The sequence below is a fragment of the Canis lupus genome, chromosome 14 (genome assembly GCF_011100685.1).
Source record: "Canis lupus familiaris isolate Mischka breed German Shepherd chromosome 14, alternate assembly UU_Cfam_GSD_1.0, whole genome shotgun sequence".
NCBI lineage: Eukaryota > Metazoa > Chordata > Mammalia > Carnivora > Canidae > Canis > Canis lupus.
This window is the reverse complement of record NC_049235.1, coordinates 17,025,796-17,048,602: the sequence shown is the minus strand read 5'-3', so window position 1 is coordinate 17,048,602 and position 22,807 is coordinate 17,025,796. Positions and strand designations below refer to the sequence as shown.

Below are 22,807 nucleotides of genomic sequence, written 5' to 3'. Positions count from 1 at the left end.
GGAAGCCACAACAGAAGAGAGAGGGGGATGTTTAACATTCTACCAGCCTTCTGTTTGGTTTATTTGTACTACATTAATTTAGCAGAGAATCCTAACAGGCTTTTAGTGGTAGGTGTTGCAAAGTGTTCACTATCCTGAAAGAATGAAGAAATGCTTTTGTGCCAGGGAAGGGAGTAATTCAAAGCACGTAATTGATTTTCTACAGTTTCAAACTGTGATAAGACTAAGGCCTAGCAACAGAAACATATGTTAGCAGTTTTGTCTGTGTTTCTCAATGAATCCACAAAAAAGGGCCCCCTCATAACTTGTAGATGGTTAACTTGCTTTGAACATCTCACTAGACATTAACAGACACTTGTGGTGGAATTTGGAATAAATTGGCCTGCTTTAGAAGAGTTTGCAGAAGGGCAGCTGTGCTGTAAAGCAAAATTCATCCCCCAGGTGTGTGATGGGACTATCTCTACTGTTTCTTTGTTGAATTGTGGGGTGCTGTTTGTGCTTATCTGTGATGGAGATGTTCATCTGGTATAAGGTAGAAGCATGTAACAGGTGCTGTTCAGGGAAGACGCTGCCTAGCAAACCAGAGATGTTAAGCGAGTCATCCTAGAGTAAGGGAAATGGAGCTAGAAGAGATGCATAAGGAGTTGGGGGACAGGCTGGATAAGAAGTGAGAACCAGAAATTCCTTGCTTATGAGGGCTGACAGAAGCTGGCTTGGATGAAAAAAAGGATTTTTCATTCCCACAGACCTTCAGAAACAGGAGGTACTGGTTTGTTCCTCTTGTCTTTCTAGAAGCAAAGAACTGAATTGAATGACATGCTAACCTCCCTCCCCAAACCACACTTGCAGCTCTAAGATTTTACCTTTCTGTCAAACTAGTTCACAGGATTTCTGGATTTCTCCCCTACCAAAAAAAAAAAAAAAAAAAAAAAAAAAAAAAGTGGAAGGGGGAAACCAAAAGCTTTGCAAGTCACTGGGGTCTCTCAGCTTTGTGTTTCAAAGTCTAAGGTGATATGAAGAGTCAGCAAGGCAAGTGCCTGAGGCACAAGGGAGCAGGGAGGCACTGAGTGACTCTTACCTTGTAAGCATCCATCCCCTGGCTCCTATGGAGTTCCCTCCTGCAGTGCTGATTCTCATTTTTACACTGCTGGTGGAAATAATAGAGTGTACCGAACAAACATGAAGTTGCATTAAACAAACAGCATTCACCCAAAAGGGGGGAAAAGCCAATCTCTACCAATTTTTATCAACCTTGTTCCACTTCTATGAGAACCCGGTAACTGGGCCCAATAGTAACCTCAAGATATATTGCCATAATCCATCAATGGATAGCCCTTCCTATAATAGTTCTAGGGTTGGGGGGTGAGGAGTGGAATGGAAAATATTTTACCAGACAGAGGGCCTTTGAGATGGAACTTAAAAGATTAAAAGGATTTTTCTGGGTGAATGGGGTTGGGGGTATGTGGTGCTATGGAGGACATTCCTGCAGTTGGGATGGCACATGCAGACACAGAGGCTTAGAATTGCAAGTTGTCAGGGGACTTCAAACACTGGTAGGGCTCAAAGGTAGGTAAGAGAGAGGAGAACTGAACAGGTAGATGGTGACTACCCTCAGGAGTTCCCACCATTGGAGAGTTTTAAGTAGAAACAGAGCAATATTCTGTGGGAGTGGTTGGATCATTTACATGAGATTACAGTGGTACCCATGAGAGAGGATGAGCTACTGAACTAGACCAGTAACAGTGTGGTTGGAGAATAAAGAATAGGTAACAAAGAAGTGAAGGTGGTGGTGCTTAGTGGTGTTCAGAATATGAGGAATGAGGAAAAGGGGAGTCTAGGATGATTTTTGGGCAGAGTAAGCAAATAATCTCCAAATCATTGAAATGTCATCTCACGTTGATTATTGGGTCACTCGAGTTGCAATGTTTATGGTCTTTATTTGACTTTGAGAGGCTTGATTTGAAATTCCCAGGCACCCCCTGAGTGGGCAGCAAAGGGAAGGCACATAAAGAAAGGTATGGGAAGGAGGTATCTATGCCAAGAGCTTCAAGATTGTGGACAGTGGAGGAAGGTGGGTATAATCACTAATTGAACCTTTGGGGAAAGAAATATGATAAAATGTATTAAAATTCTTTAAAATTATTATACCTTTTGACCAATAAATTACACCTGTGGGAACCTATTCTTAGGAAATGACCCAAACTACTCAAATCCTATGCAAATGTTCAATGCAACATTATTGTAATGGGAAAAACTTCTTAATGATCAATAATTGAAGCATAGTTATATAATTGCTCTGGTAATAGTTGATGGAGTTACATAAGAACAAAATGCATAAAAACTGGGAAAAAGGAGGTAAAATAGTCATTATTCATATAAGAGATGGACTTCTATGTGGAAAATCCAAGAGAATCAACTTAAAAACCACTATAATAAAATTCAGTAAAATGACAGATTATAAAATTTGTAAAAAAAAAAAAACATTCACAGTAATTACACATCATACACAATCAGAAAATACAAGAGAATGAAAAAAATGCCATTTGCTAAGGGGAAATAAAATGATTAAATAAATAAAAAGAAATACCCTAATTGAAAACAAATTAAATAACCTATTTTGGGGAAAAACTGAGACAACAGTATAAGGAAGTCAATTCTCCTTAAACCAACTGTAAATTCATAAGCTTCCTAATAAGATACTAGAGGGTTGGTGATGGTAATTTAGGAGTATTTTGTTTTTCTTTTGAAAGGGCAAAATTATTTTTAAAGTTCACTAGACAGAGGAAGTCATTCAATAATGACTCAAATATTTTTATAAAATTAAAAGTAATGGAGACTAATCTTAACTGACATATTTCAGTAAATAAAACCATTATGATTAAATATATGGCCAGACCAACAGGAGAAAATTGTGAGTTCAAAGTAGAATTGAATACACACTGGAATTTAGCCTATGGTAATAGTTCAGCATTGTTCTAGTCTTAAATTCCAAGGAGATGGTGGTACCTTCAGAAACAGCCTGATAGTATTTCAAAATTCAGTGGATTTTGAGTGATTACTTACCTATGGGGGAATATTGTAATTTGGTTCCATTCTTTACAACAAGTCAGGAATGAGGAGCATATTTGTATCAATAAAAGTGTTTTTACCAATTACTGTGTATAATTAAATCACTATTTGTATTTGTCTGTAACCAGATATCTAGGGAGCAGAATGATGACATTTTTGCTTAATGCAGACATTCCTGGGCGCCCAAAGAAACAAAGCCATTACATTATCATCTTTAGCAAAAGGTTTGATAGGTGAGGCATTTAAAACTTCTGGCTAAAATAAGGTTTGGGGATTATTAACGGATTTAATTTCTGCAAGCCAGCCCCATGACACATTACCATGGCTAGCTAAGCATTAACTGGATTTTCCATCCGTTTCCCATATTGTTGGGCTCAACCTTAACTTGTCAGCTTGGGCAAATCCCTTAACCCCTGTAAGCCTCAGTTTCTTCCTCTGTCAAATGCAGGGGTTAGGAGAATTGATCCCTCTAGTCCCTTCTCACTCAAAGCTTCTGTTATTCTGGGTACAGCAGCCCATTGCCACACTCTGTTGCACTAAGCATAAGGTGAAACAAAAGAAGTGTGCTTAGCTAAAAGCAGTGCAGACATTTTACAGAAGGTGGTTACCAGTAAAGAACAATGATTTCCAAGGTTTTTTGAACCTGCAATTCAGTGTTTAACAAAAAGAAAAAGAATTTTAAAAAAGCATACACATCAATATTTGTAAATATACTTACTTATAAATTATACATATTTATTGCTATATATGTGTGTGCACGTTTATGTATATATTTACTGAGTTATATTGTGGTGATATGTTCATTTAAACACATCCATAAATATGAAACTGAAAGTCCTAATAATTTCTTCCCATACCTCGATGGATCATGTGTATCCTCTAGAAGTGCTGCTTTAGAGACTAGAACTAGTTTATTCTTCAATTAGTATATTTAATAGAGAGCATACTAGTAGGACCCAGAGGTTTTTCTATCTAATGGCAAAAAGAAAAAATACTGAAAATGATTTTGTTTTTCAGCTTGACAGATGCCACCAATTAATTTGTGGTTCAGAGGCAGTCAAGTGCTGATTAAAAAAAAAAAAAAAAAAAAAAAAAAAAAAAAAAAAAAAAAAAAACCTTGAATCTGAAGTCGGAAAACAATGTTTGAATCCTCATCCTCAGAGGCTTCTACCACTATTCTTGCATCTTAATTCTTTTGTGCCTTAGTTTCTTCATGTATTAAATAGAGTTATTATTACATGCCCTATATACCTCACAGAACTATTGTACCTAGATTATATATATATAGTATTACAGAAATGTGAAGTGTAAGTATTATTACCAAGTACACAAATAGCATAAATTCCAACCCACCTTCACCTTCTACAACTGCCTTCATTCTTACATACATGTAACCTAACCAAAGAGTACCATATACTGTATCCTAAATTGATAAATCTATTAGAAATAAAAAAGATCAGAGCAATTAAGTTGAAGACCTCCTGAAAATAATGCTGAGTTTCTCATCTTTGCAACAAGATTTATTCCTGGGTAAACAGTAGATATTTTGGTAAGAGGGCCCTCCTACATGTGTTCACATCCTGCACACTCCACCACTCAACCTTACTTACCTCCCAGCAGCTCCCCACTTACAGTGTTCCTCCCTGGCAGGATGGGGCTACCACTTTCCTGGGCGTTGTCCCTTGTTCAAGTGATCTCGACCCCCCATTGTCAAACATATCTACCCTGTGGCCCATTCTCTCAGAATTTTGCCACTTCATCCCTGGGAGAACAGTATCCCTGGGCAGATGATTAAAAAAACAAACAAACAAAGCCGTTTATTGTTTGTTGGTTAGTGTATGACCTCCTGCCCTGAGGACATTTGCATTTTAATAGAGAATAGAGAGCGAATAAACAAAGAATAGCAAACTAGTGGTTGGGCTGTAAACAGGCTCCTGGTAGGTGGGGGCGGGGGATGCATCTGACTTCAGCTCCCACCCCTTTGTTCTTTTGCCTCTAGGTCAACAGTTCCCTTGGAAGCATCCTGCCTCCCATGATCCTCGATCCCGGCAGTCCTGGTCAAGCCTGGGCCCAGGAGGCAAGGACTACAGCACCCTTGGCAACTGTTCTTCCCCACAATCAGATGGGACTCAGCATGAACCGCTATGGTATCTTCTCTTACTCAGGGGTGCTCACTCCTGTGCTCCTCCATTTTTCCCCAGTCTCCCTGGATGTCAGCCTCCCTGCCTTCCAATGATGGCAGCTAAGATTTATTGGCCACTTGCTATGTGTCAAGTTCTACTGTATGTGCTTTACATGTTCGAACTCATGCAATCCTCACCACCCTGTGACACTGAAATTATATATCAGAATGGAATATCCAGCTGAATATCAATCCTGGATACAGGTACAATTAATATCCCCTTTTTATTTTTTAAATTTATTTTTTTAAGTATTTTATTTATTTATTTGACAAAGAGAGCAAAAGCAGGGGGAGTGGGAGAGAGAGAGAAGCAGACTCCCTGCTGAGCAGGAAGACCAATGCGGTGCTTGATCCCAGGACCCTCGGATCATGACCTGAGCCAAAGGCAGATGCCCAGCTGACTGAGCCACCCAGGCTCCCCATAATATCTCCATTTTAAAGATGAAGAAATATTATCTTATTAAACAACTATTTTTATATGGCATATAGCTTCTACTATATACCAGTCACTGATATAGGCTCTAGGGATACTCCTGTGAACAGAACATAAAAATGCAGCCCTCAGAAATCTTCCAATACTGCGAAGGTTAATAAAGATAACTTTTATCAGGGACCTTAAATCAGACAAAACAGCTACCTCCTCTGCCAGGCCTCCCCTTTTGCAGGTGATAGCTGCATATCAACTTTGGTAGAGTGATCAGACTTACAGTTGGCAGACTGGTGGCCCACCTTCTCTCTACAAGGCATCAACTACCACAGCTTTATTTGCACCACTGTGGGTTCTGAGGAGCCAAGTTGCTAAATCTCATCCATCTCATAAAGGCAGCTGTTCAAGGAAGTGGGCCAGGACAGTGCAGAAGACTGCATAGTTCTATGGGAACCGGCCCTACGGACAGAGGAGTGTTCAATTTCTGACACGGAAACTTTTTAGAAGTTATATAGTCACTTAGAGCTTAAAAAAAAAAAGTATGCTTTGCTTTGCTTTGCACTGGAAACTTCTAGCTACATGTTAGAATTCACTAAAGACAAAACCTCAACTTAGTTAAAAAAAAAAAAGGAGTCAACTTCTCTTTGTGAATATGGAACAAAGTAAATTAGGATCTTGATCTCAAGGGTACTCTACTTATAAAGAAGTTTTCTACCATTAGCATCTTGACAGGACTTATTTGACTTATTTGGCCAGCTGTGATGAGAAGCATTGTGTTTCTAAACTTGACCCCCAGGCTTTTTTTTTTTTTTTAAGATTTATTTATTTATTCATGAGAGACACACAGAGAGGGGTAGAGACATAGGCAGAGGGAGAACTAGGCTCCTCGCAGGGAGCCCCATGTGGGACTCAGTTCCCCGGATCCTGGGATCACAAACTGAGCTGAAGGCAGCGCTCAACCCCTGAAACACCCAGGCGTCCTGTCCCCCAGGCTTTTAACATAAAAATGTCCCTTTGGACCTCAAAAGCCTACTATCCCAGAGAGAAGACACAGCTGAGAGTAAAATCCAATAACGAAAGTGGGGCCTACCATAACTGCTGGGACAGTGTGACAATGGTAAACAAGGTGGGCGCTCTGGGGTTACCAGTGAATGATGACAATTTGCAGACAATTTTCTAGAATACAATGCAGGGTTGGAGGTGGTAGTAAGGTCACCATAACAATGCAAACATGCTTCCATCTTTGCCCTGTCACTATTGTGAGACCTTATTCCTCTTTCTTCATTTAGATATGTAAGGTACATAATTTTATACATTTTTCTGATTTAAAAAAAAAACATGCTTAGGATAAAACTGCAAACATTACAAAACTAACAGAGTTGGAAAGGACGATTCCTCATAGTGTGACTATACTTTCCAATTTGTCCAGGACAGTCTTATTTTACATTTGTTGTCTTAATAGCAGCACACCCTTCATTCTCAAAATCATTCCTGTTGGGATGACAAATTGCATGTCACCCTATTCATAACCTGCACCCTGGACTTCACTATGGTTACTTCTTTATTTCTTGTATTATTATTATTATTATTATTATTATTATTATTAAGAGAGAGAGAGAGAGAGTATGCACCCGTAAGTGTGGGGGAAGGGCAGAGGGAGAGGGAGTGGGAAAATACTAAGCAGGCTCCATGCTCAGTGTGGAGCTGAGGTGGGGCTCTATCTCACAACCCTGAGATCACAACCTGAGCCAAAATCAAAAGTCAGACACCCAACTAATCTTTCACCATACTGGGAGGATTTGACTCTCTGCCTAGGTGAGCTATTTCCCAGGAGGTAGCTTGGTCCTCACTAAGACAGAATTCTGGGGGTGCCTGGGTGGTGCAGTTGGCTGGGTAACCAACTACTGTTACCCACTCAGGTTATGATTTTGGGGTCCTAGGATTGAGCCCTGAGTTGGGCTCTGTACTTAGTGCAGAGTCTCTCTCCCTCCTCTGCCCTGCCCCCTCAAACAAATAAATAAATGAACCTTAAAAAAAAAAAAAAGACAATTCCGTCTCTGCTATGCCAGCATATTTGAGTCACAATGTGATCTCATTTGCCACATGCAATCATGTCTTAATCTATTTATATCCTTGGTCCTCATTCTCTTTACCTTCTGCCTCATTTTTTCCCTCTGTCTTCAACATTTTCTTGACAGTTTTCCAATCCCTAGGCATTTTATTAGTATAACGTTTGTTCATTTTCTTAATTCTATTTTTTTATGGTAGTGGAAGAAAGTAGGGGAAAAAATGTTTCTTGTGTGGACTAATATCTCTTTTCAATAGGACCATGTCATAGCACAAACTCAGTGCCTTGTACATTGAATCTTTAATAACTGCTGTTCTGACTCAGAAAACAAAGCTCAAGATTTATAATAAATCCTTCATGTTATTAACTTTTTGACAGAACATAAATATAGACTTTAAGATATTATAAAAATCTTGGGTGGATTCAGGAATTTAGACCTGTGGGGGCTTTTTTCATGGCATTCAATAGATAACCTTTCCCTAAAAGGAAAGAAAGCAGACAGGAACAGGATTTTTTGTCTCTTCAGCATCTGCTAACAGAAAACCTACTTTTCATTAGGGCAGCTAATGTGAATGTATGAGAGGAGCAAACCATATTTGAATAACTTCAGTTTGAGTTGCTTTCCACTTTCATTTTTTTTCTGCCCTAGTGTTCCAGAAGTTTCTCTTGTCAGCCAGTAGCTGGCTGTTGCATCATGATAATATATTCAAACATAAGGATTTGGTGTAAGGTCAACAGAAAGGCTCTCTCAGACCTGGAGGGAGCTCACCCAGCCTGCTCACATTCCTGTACACTACAGCTCTTTATTTCCTAAGACCTGGGCTTAGTTTGCCAAATGGGACAAGTTAAGATCATTTTAAGCAGCCTTAAATTGCAATGCAGCATTTTGTATGAAGGAAGAGAAATTCCTTGCTAATTAGGAATATTTACATCATGGGGATGTCTTGCAGAGTGGAATTTTTAAAAACCAAATTATACTGAGTTCTCACCATAACACTCTCTTTAGACTTCCCACTGTGGGACCTCCTCTGGGGTGTGATGGCTTCTAATAAGATCCCTTTAATGCTTCAGGAATAAAAACCCTTGAATAGTTCCTAAGATGCCCCCATTGGTTCAGCCTTTCAGCTTAGAGTTTTGTAGAGGGTTTAGGGACAACAAATAAAAATAAACCTCAGAATTATTATATTCCAAACTAAAATTTTGTTTACTAATAAATTACTAGATCCGTTATTTTAAAAGGTCTTAAATTTTGCCAAATGTAGTCATTATTTGATTAGTTTATGGTAAACCTGAAATAGTCCTATCGGAGAAATAATTTGATCTACTGACTACCTCAACCTTACCTGAAACTATGTCACTTGCTATGAGATTATTACACCCTCTCTTTTTATTTATTTATTTTTTATACAATTTTTAAAAGATTTTTTATTTATTCATGAGAGACACAGAGAGAGAGAGAGGGAGGCAGACACAGGCAGAGGGAGAAGCAGGCTCCTTGCAGGAAGCCTGACGTAGGACTCGATCCCAGGACTCCAGGATCACACCCTGGGCCAACGGCAGGCACTAAACCGCTGAGCCACCCAGGCATCCCCATCCTCTCTTTTAAGTGACTGACCCAGTCAAGGAACCACATGAAAGAATATAGTATTTATACATACGATATAATTGATCTAAAGTAGATTTGACTCAAATGAAATTTCAGCCAGGCAATAAGTTAAGCTGTTGGGATACTTAATAAAGCAGAGACTATAGACTGGTAAGGAAAAGAGGTAACTGGACAAACTATTGCATAAAATGTGTAAACTTTAAGATAACAAATGTACGGGAGGTTACAGGAGTGCATAGTGAGGACACGTAACTGGTAATTCTGTGTCTGTCAGGGTCAGGGAGACATATCAGGCACAGAACACATATTAAATGATGGCATAGTTTTCCACACCTATTGAAAGCTTTGGTGGGGGTGGGGGAGAGATAAATGTGATCTTTTAGAATCTTGATTTAGAAGAACAAAAATTTACCAATAAATAAATAGATGTACTGGATATATTTTCCTTTGGCACTTAATACATAATATTAAAAAGACAAATGCACGTATGCCACATTATCCCCCCATATACAGATGACATCAAGCTGGTTGATAGAGTGGATATGACAGGTGACAGAATTAAAACTGAAATTTATCATTGTAGCCTGACAAGATGAATCCTTTTTTTTTTTTTTTTTTTCCTGCAGGGAGCAAAATGATATTCATCAGGGATACAGATAAAGGCTTAGATTTAGATTAGAAAGTAGAAGCTGAGGAAAACTTGGTTTGCAGAGCAGGTGGGCATTTTGTACACCAATAGACTAAAATATAAAGAAACATATTTTCATTCTGGGAGTCACTTATCAAGACAGACCGTAACAACTGACCTGTATTCACGGGAGGGTGGGAAGTCAGGAGTGATTGATGAAATCGATTTGACACAACCACCCTTTCTTGAGTACCTGCTTTGTGCCAGGCCTGAGAATATGAAAATGAAGACACTTCCCTCCTGTGAAACCAATCACTGTCCACTGGGGAAGGCTGACACATAAATGAATCATGGTGATAGATTCTATACGATGGTTACCTAAAAAGTGCTATGGGAACACAGAGAGGAAAATTAATTCTATCAGGGGGGATGAAGGACCTACTAAGAAAAAAAAATGTAAGTCTGACCTGGAAGACTGGAGTTTGAATTTCCTCTGTGGCAACAGAGGGCAGGGGAAGCAGGGTGTAAATAAGGACTTGGCTGGCAGGAGGAAATGAGAGGCTAATTTTAGCTCTTCTATCATCTAGAATTAGTCAGCAATGACAAGGCTGTACCAAGATTCAGGATCTTCTTGAGATTGGAGGGATGGTGCAGAGAATAGATAGTGACTCTACAACAATCAGTAAAAGATTCTAAATTGTGTTTATTCCTATAAGCATTATGGATTTTACAGTTTATCACTTTATACTTTTGCTCCTAGGAAGCTCAGAGACAAAAGTTTAACCCACCTCTGGTGAATGTGCAAGCCTTATAATACACCTGTTGCATATTACAAGTTACCTTAGCTGTATTCTACTTGCTTAATACAGTAAGTTCTATTACTGAATAGTAATATTTTATGTTTTTCTACATTTATGTTATACTACATATTTTGATAAGCCATATGCATCCTTTTTTATTAATCTATTAGGTAGATATAGCTTAAAATAGGTAAGCTATGAACTAATTCTAGAGTCACTTTTCTTTTTCAGTTTACTTAGAGGTATGAAAGCCATTATGAATTTCCTTTTTCACCATTGAAATGTTTCAAAATATTGAGAAACAAAATGCAATCAAAACCACAGTGAGATACCATATCACACTCCTTAAAATGGCTACAATAAAAAAGACAGTAACAAGTGTTGGTGAGGATGTGGGGAAATTAGAACCCTCAAACACTGTTGATGGGCATGCAAAATGGTGAAGCCACTTTGGAAAACTAGCAGTTTCTCAACAAATTAAGCATAGAGTTAGAGTTACTATAAAATCCAGCACCAACTTTTAAGTGTAGATACAAGAAGAGAATTGAAAACCTATGCCCACACAATTGGCCAGGATGAGGAGAAAGGGGAATCCTTGTGCACTCTTGGTGGGGAGTGCAAACTGCTGCAGCCACTCTGGAAAACAGTGTGGAAGTTCCTCAAAAGTCAAAAATAAAACTCTCTACCATCCAGCAATTGTACTACTAGATATTTACCCAAAGGATACAAAATACAGATTTGAAGGGGTACATGCATCCAGATGTTTATAGTAGCATTATCTACAATAGCCAAATTATGGAAACAGCCCAAACGTCCATCAACAGATGAATGCATAAAGAAGATGTGGTATACATATACATATACATATATTTCTCAGCCGTAAAAAAAGAATAAAATCTTACCATTTGCAGTGATGTGGATGGAGCTTAGAGAGAATTAGCTAAGCAAAATAAGTCAGTCAGAGAAAGATAAATACTATATGATTTCACTCATATGTGGACTTTGAGAAACAAAACAAACAAGTATAGGGGGAAAAAAAGAGGGAGAGAGGCAAACCCAGAAATAAACTCTTAACTATAGAGAACAGACTGATAGTTATCAGACGGTAGGTGGAGGGGATGTGAGAAACAGGGGATAGAAACTAAGAAGTGCACTTGTGATGAACACAGGGTGGTGTATGGAAGTGTTGAATCACTATATTGTGCACTTGAAACTTATTAGTTTATTAACTAAATAACTAATTAGTTTATTAACTTATTAATATTTTACACTGTATGTTAATGAATTTTTTCATTTTTAAAATTTAAATTCAATAAATTGGGCAGCCCCAGTGGCTCAGTGGTTTAGCGCCGCCTTCAGCCCAGGGCCTGATCCTGGAGACCCGGGATCGAGTCCTACATCAGGCTCCCTGAATGGAGCCTGCTTCTCCTTCTGCCTGTGTCTCTGCCTCTCTCTCTTTCTGTGTGTCTCTCATGAATAAAAAAATGAAATCTTTAAAAAATAAATAAATTCAATAAATTAACATGTAGTGTATTATTAGTTTCAGAAGTAGAGTTCAGTGATTAAACTAACTGGAATTTAAATAAAAACCTAAAAGAAAAAAAAAACATATACTTACACAAAAACTTGTACACAAATGTTCATAGCAGCATTATTCATAATAGCCCGAAGTATCCATTAACTGATAAATAGATAAGCAAAATGTGGTATATCTATACAGTAGGCTATTACTTAACTAAGATAAAGAGTGAAATACTGATACATGCTAAAACACGGACGAACTTGGAAATCATTATGCTAGCTGAAAGAAGTCGACACAAAAGCAATGTGACTGATTTCATTTATATGAAATAGGATACGCCAATCTATACCAACAGAAGGTAGATTAGTAGTTGTTAAGGGAATGGGGGCAGGGAGAGGGATGAGGTGTGTCTGCTAACAGGTCAGGGTTTCTTTTCAAAGATTTTATTTATTTATTTATTTATTTATTTATTTATTTATTTATTTATTTATTGGGGGGGGCAGAGAGGGATCATGAGTGTAGAGGGAGGAGAAGTAGATTCCCCGCTGAGCAGGGAGCCCAACATGGGGCTCCATCCCAGAACCCTGAGAACATGACCTGAGTTGAAGTCAGACACTTAACTGAGTCACCCAGGGGCCCCAGGGTTGCTTTTTAGAGTGATAAAATACTCTAGAATTAGGTAAGGTTGTATAACTTTGTGAAATAGCAAAACCCACTAAACTTTCCACTTTTTAAAAGGGAGAATCTGGGACGCCTTGGTGGCTCAGTGGTTGAGCATCTGCCTTTGGCTCAGGGTGTGATTCCGGGATCCTGGAATTGAGTTCCCTATCAGGCTCCCTGCAGGAGCCTGCTTCTCCCTTTGCCTATGTCTCTGCCTCTCTCTCTCTCTCTCTCTCTCTCTCTCTCTCTCTGTGTCTCTGTCTCTCTCTGTCTCTCATGCTCAAGATAAATAAAAATCTTAAATAAAATAAAAGAGAGAATTTCATGATATGTAAACTATATCTCAATGAAAAAAATAATGAAAGAATTAGTTGGGCAGGTAGAATGTGTGGGAGATCGATTAATTTTATTTTCCTGCAAAAGACTTTGCTTGATGATCACTTCAAACATCTCTAGTTAATTCAGATACTTTCTGTTTAACCTTCTTTAATAACTTCATTAAAAAATCATTTTACTCAACCTTGAAATTTATACAATTTGTTATTTGGAAGAAATGGCTGCTTAATGAATTTTTTCTTATTAATTATAAACTGTCTTTTGAACTAAGTATTAAGACTATTAATAGGTAATTAATTAGATCTAATAAATATTTTGAAATTTAAAATCCATCTTCATTTAGACTATAAAAATATTTCAATAATAAAATTATCAAATACTGTTTTTCGTATTCCTTAGTGAGACACCAACATGACATTCGCCATACCTGGAGGAGGTATTTCTTCTAAGCATATTCCCAGCACAGAGGAAAAAAGGCTGCTTGAAACTTTCCAAGCTCCAGTAAGGTCTATGGAATAAAATTTCTTCATTCTAAAAAGATGTGACCATCCTCTCCCCTGTACTATAATTATTCTTTCCTATGAAGGAAGTTCTTAACATGTTTAAAACAACATGAGTTTAGATATCTTAGGCTTGGGTTTGTTTCCTTAATCTTGTAAAATCAGTTGGGATATAGTTTAGCCATGTCTTACTCACATTTCTCAGTTACCTGGGTTAATTGATGTGAACAACAACAATGGTGCTTTGAAGCACTCAGGTACAACAGTGGAAATGATCACATTTCTTAGTTAATGAATGAATTTCTCTTTCATAAAGCTTTGTTTATGCAAATAAATAGAGTATTACCTTGATTAGTGAATTCCCTGGGAAGTAAGGGCCTTCTAAGAATTCAGTTGTGTTAAAAACCTAAACAAACAAAATCAGAATGGATGGGAAAGTGAGTGGCCTGAGAAGCTTGCGAGCTCAGCTTCTGCCAATGGCTGATCCCTTGGAAGGGAATAGGCCCAGCCTGGGAGAAACCAATAGCCTTTTGAAGTCCCACCACTGCCTGCCCATCAAGCCTCTGCCTGCTGTTCTGCCTCCCTCTATGTTGCTGTCACAAGCCATTTCTAAGGAAGTGACAATCTATACCCTTTTTCTTCCCTACCTAGTGATTGGTGAACTGATTAGATTCTGAAAGTCTTTTTCTTCTTTTTTTTTAAGATTTTATTTACTTATTCATGAAAGACACAGACAGAGAGAGGCAGAGACATAGGCAGAGGGAGAAGCCGACTCCCAGAGGGGAAACTGATGTGGGACTCATCCCCAGGATGCTGGGATCATGCCCTGAGCCAAAGGCAGTTGCTCAACCACTGAGCCACCTAGGCGGCTCAGATTCTAAAAGTCTTTAGTTAGTCTTCTAACTAAAGGAATAAATCTAAGGTAACGTCTAGTTATGACCTTAACTCCCTACCCTTTAATTAAGGAGTAAAATTAAAAGAATTTGAGACCCGGGCAAACCACTCAATGGTCTTGAAGAGAGGCCTGTTGGGCATACCAGCCTGGCCCCTGGCTATTCCTGAATTGGATCTCTGAGGACAAAGACTAATGCAGGCAAGACAGGTCTGCTTCCTTCTGAGAGTCCTAAAAAGATAGTTCTCATGGTTGGGTTTTTGTTTTTAATTTTACTTATTTACTAATTAGAGAGAGAGAGCAAAGAGCACAAGCAGGAGGTGGGGCAGGCAGAAGGAGGGAGAGAAACAGAGTCCCCACTGAGCAGAGAACCTGATGCAGGGCTCCATCCCAGGACCCTGAGAACATGATCTGAGCTGAAGGCAGACACTTAACCAACTGAGCCTCCCAGGCATCCCTACTAGTTCTTGTAGCTTTGGGGTCCAGATTCTAATGAAGTTTCCGAACATCTTCATAAGAGAGGTGCAAGTGGGAGGAATGGCTAAGGGCTTGCCTTGAAATTGTATTTGCCAAACACTTCGTAAAGTTTGAGGAACGTGATTTGTCCCTATCAAAAACTAGGGGAGAGGCTGGTGGAGCAGAGGGTCCTATTGCCATTACCTCTCCTGTGTGTCTTGTCACCAGTTTCATCCAAGATCACCCTGCCCCTACTTGGGTGTCCTAGTGTGTTTCTTCTCTAAGCCATGTCTCTTCCTTGACTGAGCACTATTGGTCCCTTACTCATTTCCTTAGCTTTATTTAGCCTGGTGTTTCAAAAAGCACCTCAAGAGGCGGCTCAGTCTGTTACACATTCCACTCTTGGTTTCAGCTCAGGTCATGATCCCAGGGTCAGGATCTCAGGGTCAAAAGATCCAACAGCATCAGGTTTCAGGCTCAGCAGGGAAGTCTGCTCCAGATACTCTTCTCTCTCTCCCTCTCACTCTGCCCTGCCTTGGACTTGTGCATGGGCATGCACGCTCACTCGCTCTAAAAATAAATAAAGAAAGAAATAAAATCTTTTAAAAAAGCACCTCAAGAACTTTTAGCATCCAAACCACCATAATGAAGGTTCCTGAACACCTCCCTGGCTAACAAAACAATCTCTAAAAGTGAGGCCAGAAATCCTATTTAATAAACTCCTTAAGTGATTCTTGAGTATACTTCATTTTAAAAATTCTTAGCATCCATTGCTACCTCTGATAAGTATTGTATATTTTGAAGATCATCTGCTTTTTTTTAATATGTTATTTATTCATGAGAGGCAGAGAGAGAGGCAGAGACACAACCAGAAGGAGAAGCAGGCTCCATGCAGGAAGCCCGACATGGGACTTGATTCCAAGTCTCCAGAATCACGCCCTGGGCTGAAGGCAGCGCTAAACCACTAAGCCACCGGGTCTGCCCTTATTTTAGTTAAAATTGAATTAGGTTTCATTTTAACTTGCTTTATCTGAGATCTTCAAACATACACTACACTTCTATGTTAATTCAACTTGGTTCTAATGAAGCAAGTATTAAAACACATTTTCTCTATGTTTAAAGCCGTTTCTCTACTTATAAAGCATTCAAATGACCCCTGGTCTGTTACTGAACTATCCCCTAGTTGGGGAAAAAAAACTATAGGAAGGATGAATGGTGTAAAATTTTAAAAGAAAATAAAAGATAATAGTATTGGACAACCCATTTACCCTAGAAATTCTACTATATCTCTATACAGTCCCTGAATTTTTTTTTAAGATTTCATTTACTTATTCATTCATGAGAGACACACACACATACACACACAGAGGCAGACACAGGCATTGGGAGAAGCAGGCTGCATGAAGAAAGCCTGATGTGGGACTCGATCCAGGACTCTGGTATCATGCCCTGAGCCAAAGACAGATGCTGAACCACTGAGCCACGCAGGTGTCCCATGTCCCTGAAAATTTAAGTGCTTGCAAATAATGCATATTTGTGGATACCTATGAACATTTCAAATCCTTCTTCTCACATAGCTGCTGAAAAAGGCATATTTTTTCAGGGAGATTTATGTATATGGGAGGAAAATGTGCACTTTTAGCCATAACAGTCTGGATAGAAAAAAATCTTGCAGTTGGTTTCTAGTGTAGACTAAAAATTACATTTTAGAGAACATTTTTAAAAATGTATTTGTAATGCTAGAGAAATTTCTTCTCCAGAAGTGTCAACATAACATTTTAAACTAGGGCAGGTGTATTCATTACCTGAATTTGTATAAAATGCAACCCAGGCTATTGAGATTTTTCTTTTTCTACAAAACATCTAAATTAAAGATCATGAGAAAAAATAATTCCCTATAAACATGATGGTAACTTCATAAAGAATTAAAATTTGTAATCACAACTAGAAATACAGATTGGATTAATTGGAGATGAGGTTGACTATGTTCACTATTTCTCACATCTAGCTTTTCATCAAAGGGCAAAAATCCACTTAATTAAATGATGTATTTCTCAGGAAAACCATATGCTTATATCACCTATAATAAAAGTGGAGGACTTACATGTGTTCATTTGGGAGATGGTTGACATTGGTCACTCACCATCTCTTTCTGACCTATTTCTGGGACAGACACAAAACATAAATCTAGAGAGATATGTATTGAAACGACACATTGGGTAACATAAAGGGTAGCAAAGGAGAGGCTGTGTAGCAAGGAAGAGGAAGAAAGATGACATCTGAAATATAAAGAAATCTGTAGAGTTAGATGATGACTAGTTTGCAGAGTGCTTAACAGAACATGAGGTAAAGGGAGAGGCGGAATCAATGAGGAATTGGCCATTGACAGAAGCATACTTTGAGAGAATGAAATGGAGAACAGAAGAAATTCAGGAAGCCAGTTTTTAAAAAACAGAATTGTAAAGAATGAGAATGTGGTGGGAATACTTCTAAAAGAAAGATCTTCTAGCCGTTTCCAGCAGCTAAACATAGATGTGGCAGATAGAATAATGGACCCTCAAAGATGTCCACATTCTAATCCTTAGAAGCTTATCCCATATCGATCTAATCATATGAGTCCTTAAAAGCAGAGGACCATTCCCCACGAGAGAGAATCAGACAGTAAGAAAAAAGACTTGACCCAATATTGCTGGCTTTGAAGATGGAGGAAGCGTGCCATGAGCCATGGGGGCAGCCTCTAGAAGCTGGATAAGGCAAGGAAAGGGATTTTCCCTTAGAGCCTCCAGAAAGAAACAGTCATATAACACCTTGATTTTAGCCCAATGAGACCAATGTCAGATTTCTGACCTGTATAACTGTAAGAAAATAAATTTGTACTTTTCAAGTTTCTGGTAATTTGCTACAGTGGCAATAAAAAATCAATACACTAGACCACAGGAATGACCAAAGCACCAAAACGGCTAGCTGCTCTTTTCATATGAGGAAATAATGAAATGACCAATCAACTGCTTTGATATAAGCCCTCAACCCTGTTCAACTTCACACATCAAAATACATTTGGTACGCTTCAGTAGTATCAAAGGAACATTTTCATAAATGCTATTAAGTAAGTTCCCTCTGGCAATATAGTCAACAAGGACAAACATAGGACTCCTGCAATTCTTCAGTTAGTTATCAATCCAGTAGAGGAGCATATTTCTAAAAGGAAGTTAAGAATCTCTTCCTGGTCATAATTTAGAGTGGCCTCAAAGAGCTGTTACCATGTTACCCAAATGTACAACCTACCAATTAGATCCAAGTTGTCAGCAGCCATAAAGAAATTGAATTTGAAATAGTATAAATAAAAAAAGTATAAATCAGGCATGAATGCATAGAAATGCACTTATGCTTTAAGAGCAATATCATTAGTTGATTAATATACAGAACATTATTTGTGTCATTCAACCTTAAGGCTGCCCATTAGCTTAATCTTTTATCTGAATAAGTCTTGTAAGACACACTTAGGCTGAAAAGAGGATACAGGAAAAAGTATGTCATTAGTTTGCATTATGCCTTTTCAATTTCCATCAGCGATAATGATGAGTAGTGGAAGGATGAAGAGAAGGGAGAGGGAATTATGGGAGATGAGAGAGGAGAGGAGGGGTGGTAGAGAAGAAGAGGTAGAAGAAGAGAGAGAAAAGAAATATTCAGTGGGGAAAAGAAGACTAAAATCTGTAGGTGACTCTCCAGTGCTAAAAATATCATAACATACTTTATTTCTTTGATCTTCCCAACAGCCGTATGAATTAGTTAAAAAATGCTATTATTAATATCATTTGAGATAAATGGATCTCAGGCTATAAGCTAGTTTGGATTCAAGCCAGGTCTTACAATTCTAACATTCTTTCCAAGATGATATTCAACATCTCTATGTCCAAAAAAACTGACTTGTTTTTAAGGAAGAAGGAAGTAATATTTCTAATCCAGAGCTATGGCCCTATTTGAGTCAAGTTTCCATTCAACTACTCCACTGTACTCACCCTAGTGAGGACTGGCCCCAGGAAATAGTAGTTGAGTTTGGCTTTTTTATACCCTTTCTTTTTCTCCCCCTTCCAATACCAAATGACCCCAAGATGACATAAGGTACCTCCTACTCTAGCTGCTTCTCACATCGACCCCAACTCAATAATGAACAAATTGACAGACAGCTCCTGGGACAACTGTGCCACTCTGTGAGTACTCTCAATCCAGTGACTGCCTGTGAATTTGCCACATTTTGGTCTAGAACATATTCTTAGCTCTCCTACTTCTCTGACCTTCAAACATTTGTGTAAAAGAACATTTTTCCCCTAATCAGCTCTCTTAAACAAGGGCTTTCTTTCTCCTAACCAGGACCCAACCCCATTTAAATGGCACAGTAGATGTGCTAGAGATGGATTTATACTAATTTTAACCAGAGTCTTATAAAAACTAGGAAAAATCCTACATGTATCCAGGAGAACCCAAATATAGTGATAAAGCCGGAAGATGGATGACCAGGAAGACTGTAGAAAGCCACCCACCCCCAGTCTCCTTGAGTCCCTTCAGTGACTGAACATCCTTTTCTAAAAGCAATAGTAGGTTGGGGTAGGGAGGAAGGTGGTGAAAGTAAGGAGCCCTCAAGGTATCTCAGCCTGTTTCTTAAATAGCTCAGTGTGAATGATAGTGAAAACCCCTCACATTTGTACAGAACTTCATTGTTTATAAAAGGGCTTTCACATCTATTATTTCATTAGTGTCTCCATGTATTTACTCATGAAACCCTGTGGGTCAGACTCACCCAAAGTACCTTGACCTGATTAGCACAGTAAACACCGGAACACGGGTTTTCTGGCTCCCAGGCCCAAGTTTTTCCTGTAGCACCTTCCATGATACAAAGAAATGTGTAAAAGAACATGGAGATGTGGGATATGAAGTAGAATAGTACTAGCAGATATCTTTATAAGATTTTTCAATAGACTTGTTTAATGTTATTTATAGATTTCTTCCCACTGAAATTATGATAATAGATTTAAATAATAAAAGGTATTTTATTGTTATGGGTTGAATGTTTGCTTCTCTCAAAATTTGTCTGTTGAAACCCTAATCCCCAGTGTGATCATATTTGGAGGTAGGATGTTGGGGAGATAATGAGGTTTACATTCTGTCATTAGTATGGGACCTTCAAGATGGGTTTAGTGCCCTTACGGGAAGAGAGCTCTTTCCACTCCCATGGGAGCACCACAGCTGGCTGTCTAAACACCAGGAAGCAGGACCAGGAACCGAATCTGCAGGTACCTTGATTCTGAACTTCCTAGGCCCCAGAACTCTGAGTCTATAATATTTTGCTCTAGCAGCACAAGCAGATGAAGACATTGACTACTATGCAATATCATCAAACTATTCATCAGTCTAAAACAAACTTTGTGGGTCAAAAGTAAAGCACATGCTATAGACACAAGTAAATCCATATTTTTCTCAACTCTATTTTATAATTGTAATATTTTACTTAAAAACATATATTTCAGTATTTTTCAGTATTCCTCCAGATTCGAGTTTCTCAACATTGGCACTTTGGATCAGGTAGTTCTTTGTTGTTAGCGGTTGTCCTGTGCACTGTAAGATGTTTAGTAGCCTCTCTGGCCCCTATTCATTAAATACCCATAATAACTCCACACATCCATCTTGACAATAAAAAATGTGTTCAGATATTGTCAAATATCTCCCGGGGGCAAAACTGACCCCTGCTGAGAATCACAACTCTAGAAACCAATGGGTAGGTACCTCCTGAAATAATTGCCTTATCTGCACATCTTTTTTATTCCTTTACAATTTTGATTAAAAGATAGCAAGAATAGTGTGTTTTGTTTCAACAACAAAGGCAGTGAAATGTTATGAGCATTGTAAAACGATGATAGGAATAAATGTATGAGGATGGCGAAAAGGATAACTCAATATAGAAAGTGTGGACCAACTCGGAGGAGTCTCTATATGAATAGAAATGTCATGACCACGAATTGCATGTTCCACATGCTGCACTCTACAATTCCCAATAATAACCATGGTAGAATTTTAAGTTTATCTACTTCTTTTCCCTTCCTGTAGATACTTTTGTTTGGGAAGAGTATGGGTGTTAAACTTACTTACTTCTGAAGAAAAGTAGGACAATGAAATGAAGTGTTGAGATAGAGCCATTTCGGATAATCCCTACTTGAGTTTGTAAACTCAGTATGATGGACTCTATTATTATACAGGAAAACAAAATAAATATAAACATAAGCAAAAGTCTGACAATTCCTTATAATCTAATAAACTTTAACATCAACTAAAAACAAACAACTCTATTCAAACAACTCTATTCATTTTAGGGATATACTTTGGGGATTTTTTTTTTTTTAAACAGAAATATCCACTTAATCTGATTTCATGAGTAGCAAGAACAAGGTTCAGTGGCCAGTGAGATTCTTGTATCTAATGCCCCATTTCTTCAGGAAGCAGAAGGCAGAATGGCCAAGGTATCAGTGCAGTTTGTTCCTTTATACCTTCACGTCCCACTCAGCTTCTGTTGATTGGTACTCACTGTGAAGGTCAGTTACAAAGGGCTGTGTCCATTGGCTTTTCATCTGGTATTTAAGAAGGCTAAAGCTGCAGTGGAATACTTTTAATGCTGGACCAGTGATCACCACAGAAGCTTTCACTGTATCTTGGGAGCACCCATGCATCAGGGTGACCCATCATCTCAGCTTGTGTAGGACTTTCCTGGTTTTACCATTGGAGGTCCAACATCCCAGGAAACCGTTCAACCCTGGACAAACCTAAACAATGGGTCATCTTATCTGAATTTTGAGTTTTTGACAGAGGTTTATTGAAGTTTAACTTTAAAAAAACATGTTTTCCAAGAGTTGGAAAGGTCAAGAATAGTCTCTACAAAAAAAAAAAAAAAATAGTCTCTAAATCTACTTTGAAGGGAAAAAAATCCTTCTAACAATCAAGTAGCACTTGGCATTTGGAATATGCATTTAACTAGCCTGTATGACTTCCAGGTATTTGCTGCTGTGTTTGTGAAGATGAGCAATTCCAAGGGCAAGAGAACAATCTGTCTCAGAGTGCTTCATTTAAGCAAGGACACGCTGCCAACTTGAAAGGAAATGAAGGCCACACTTTGTCTATGGGGGGATCCTGCAGTTATTCCCCTGCAAATTTAATTCAAACAGGTATTGAGATCTGAAACATGGAGATATCCACAAATTAGAGGATACTTGGTTTTTAAAAAGGAAAGAAAAGAAATCCAGGCCACAGAGAACTATCTCAAAGCAGCAATAGTAGTTCCTTTTCATGTTCATCACTGCATTCCTATGAACATGTTTTGAAAGTCTGTACTGTGAATAAAATTTCTTGAGATCTTCATATGAAAAATGCATATTATAAATTTTAAAACTTAAAGTTATTGTCAAGTCAATTTTATTTAAAAAATAGCATATGTGTGTAAAATGTGCAAAATTAGTGCTATTCCAATACTTGACTTTTAAAATTATTAGTTATACAAATACGCCATTCAACTAGTTTATTGATGATTCCTTTATAAAATGCAGTGTTATTTGAATTATCACTCAAAAATAGACCTCTTTAGAATACCACCATTTTCAAATAAAAGGATTTAGAGA

At 38.3% G+C, this 22,807-nt stretch overlaps 1 long non-coding RNA gene across 1 annotated transcript; it reads left to right on the top strand.

Moving 5' to 3' along the window:
• Positions 1–338: 338 nt before the first annotated feature.
• LOC102155309 lies at positions 339–22,773 on the top strand. The gene is made up of 3 exons (XR_005369367.1): positions 339–441; positions 5,069–5,455; positions 22,187–22,773. It is a non-coding gene; the product is annotated as an uncharacterized LOC102155309 (long non-coding RNA).
• The last annotated feature ends 34 nt before the right edge of the window (positions 22,774–22,807 follow it).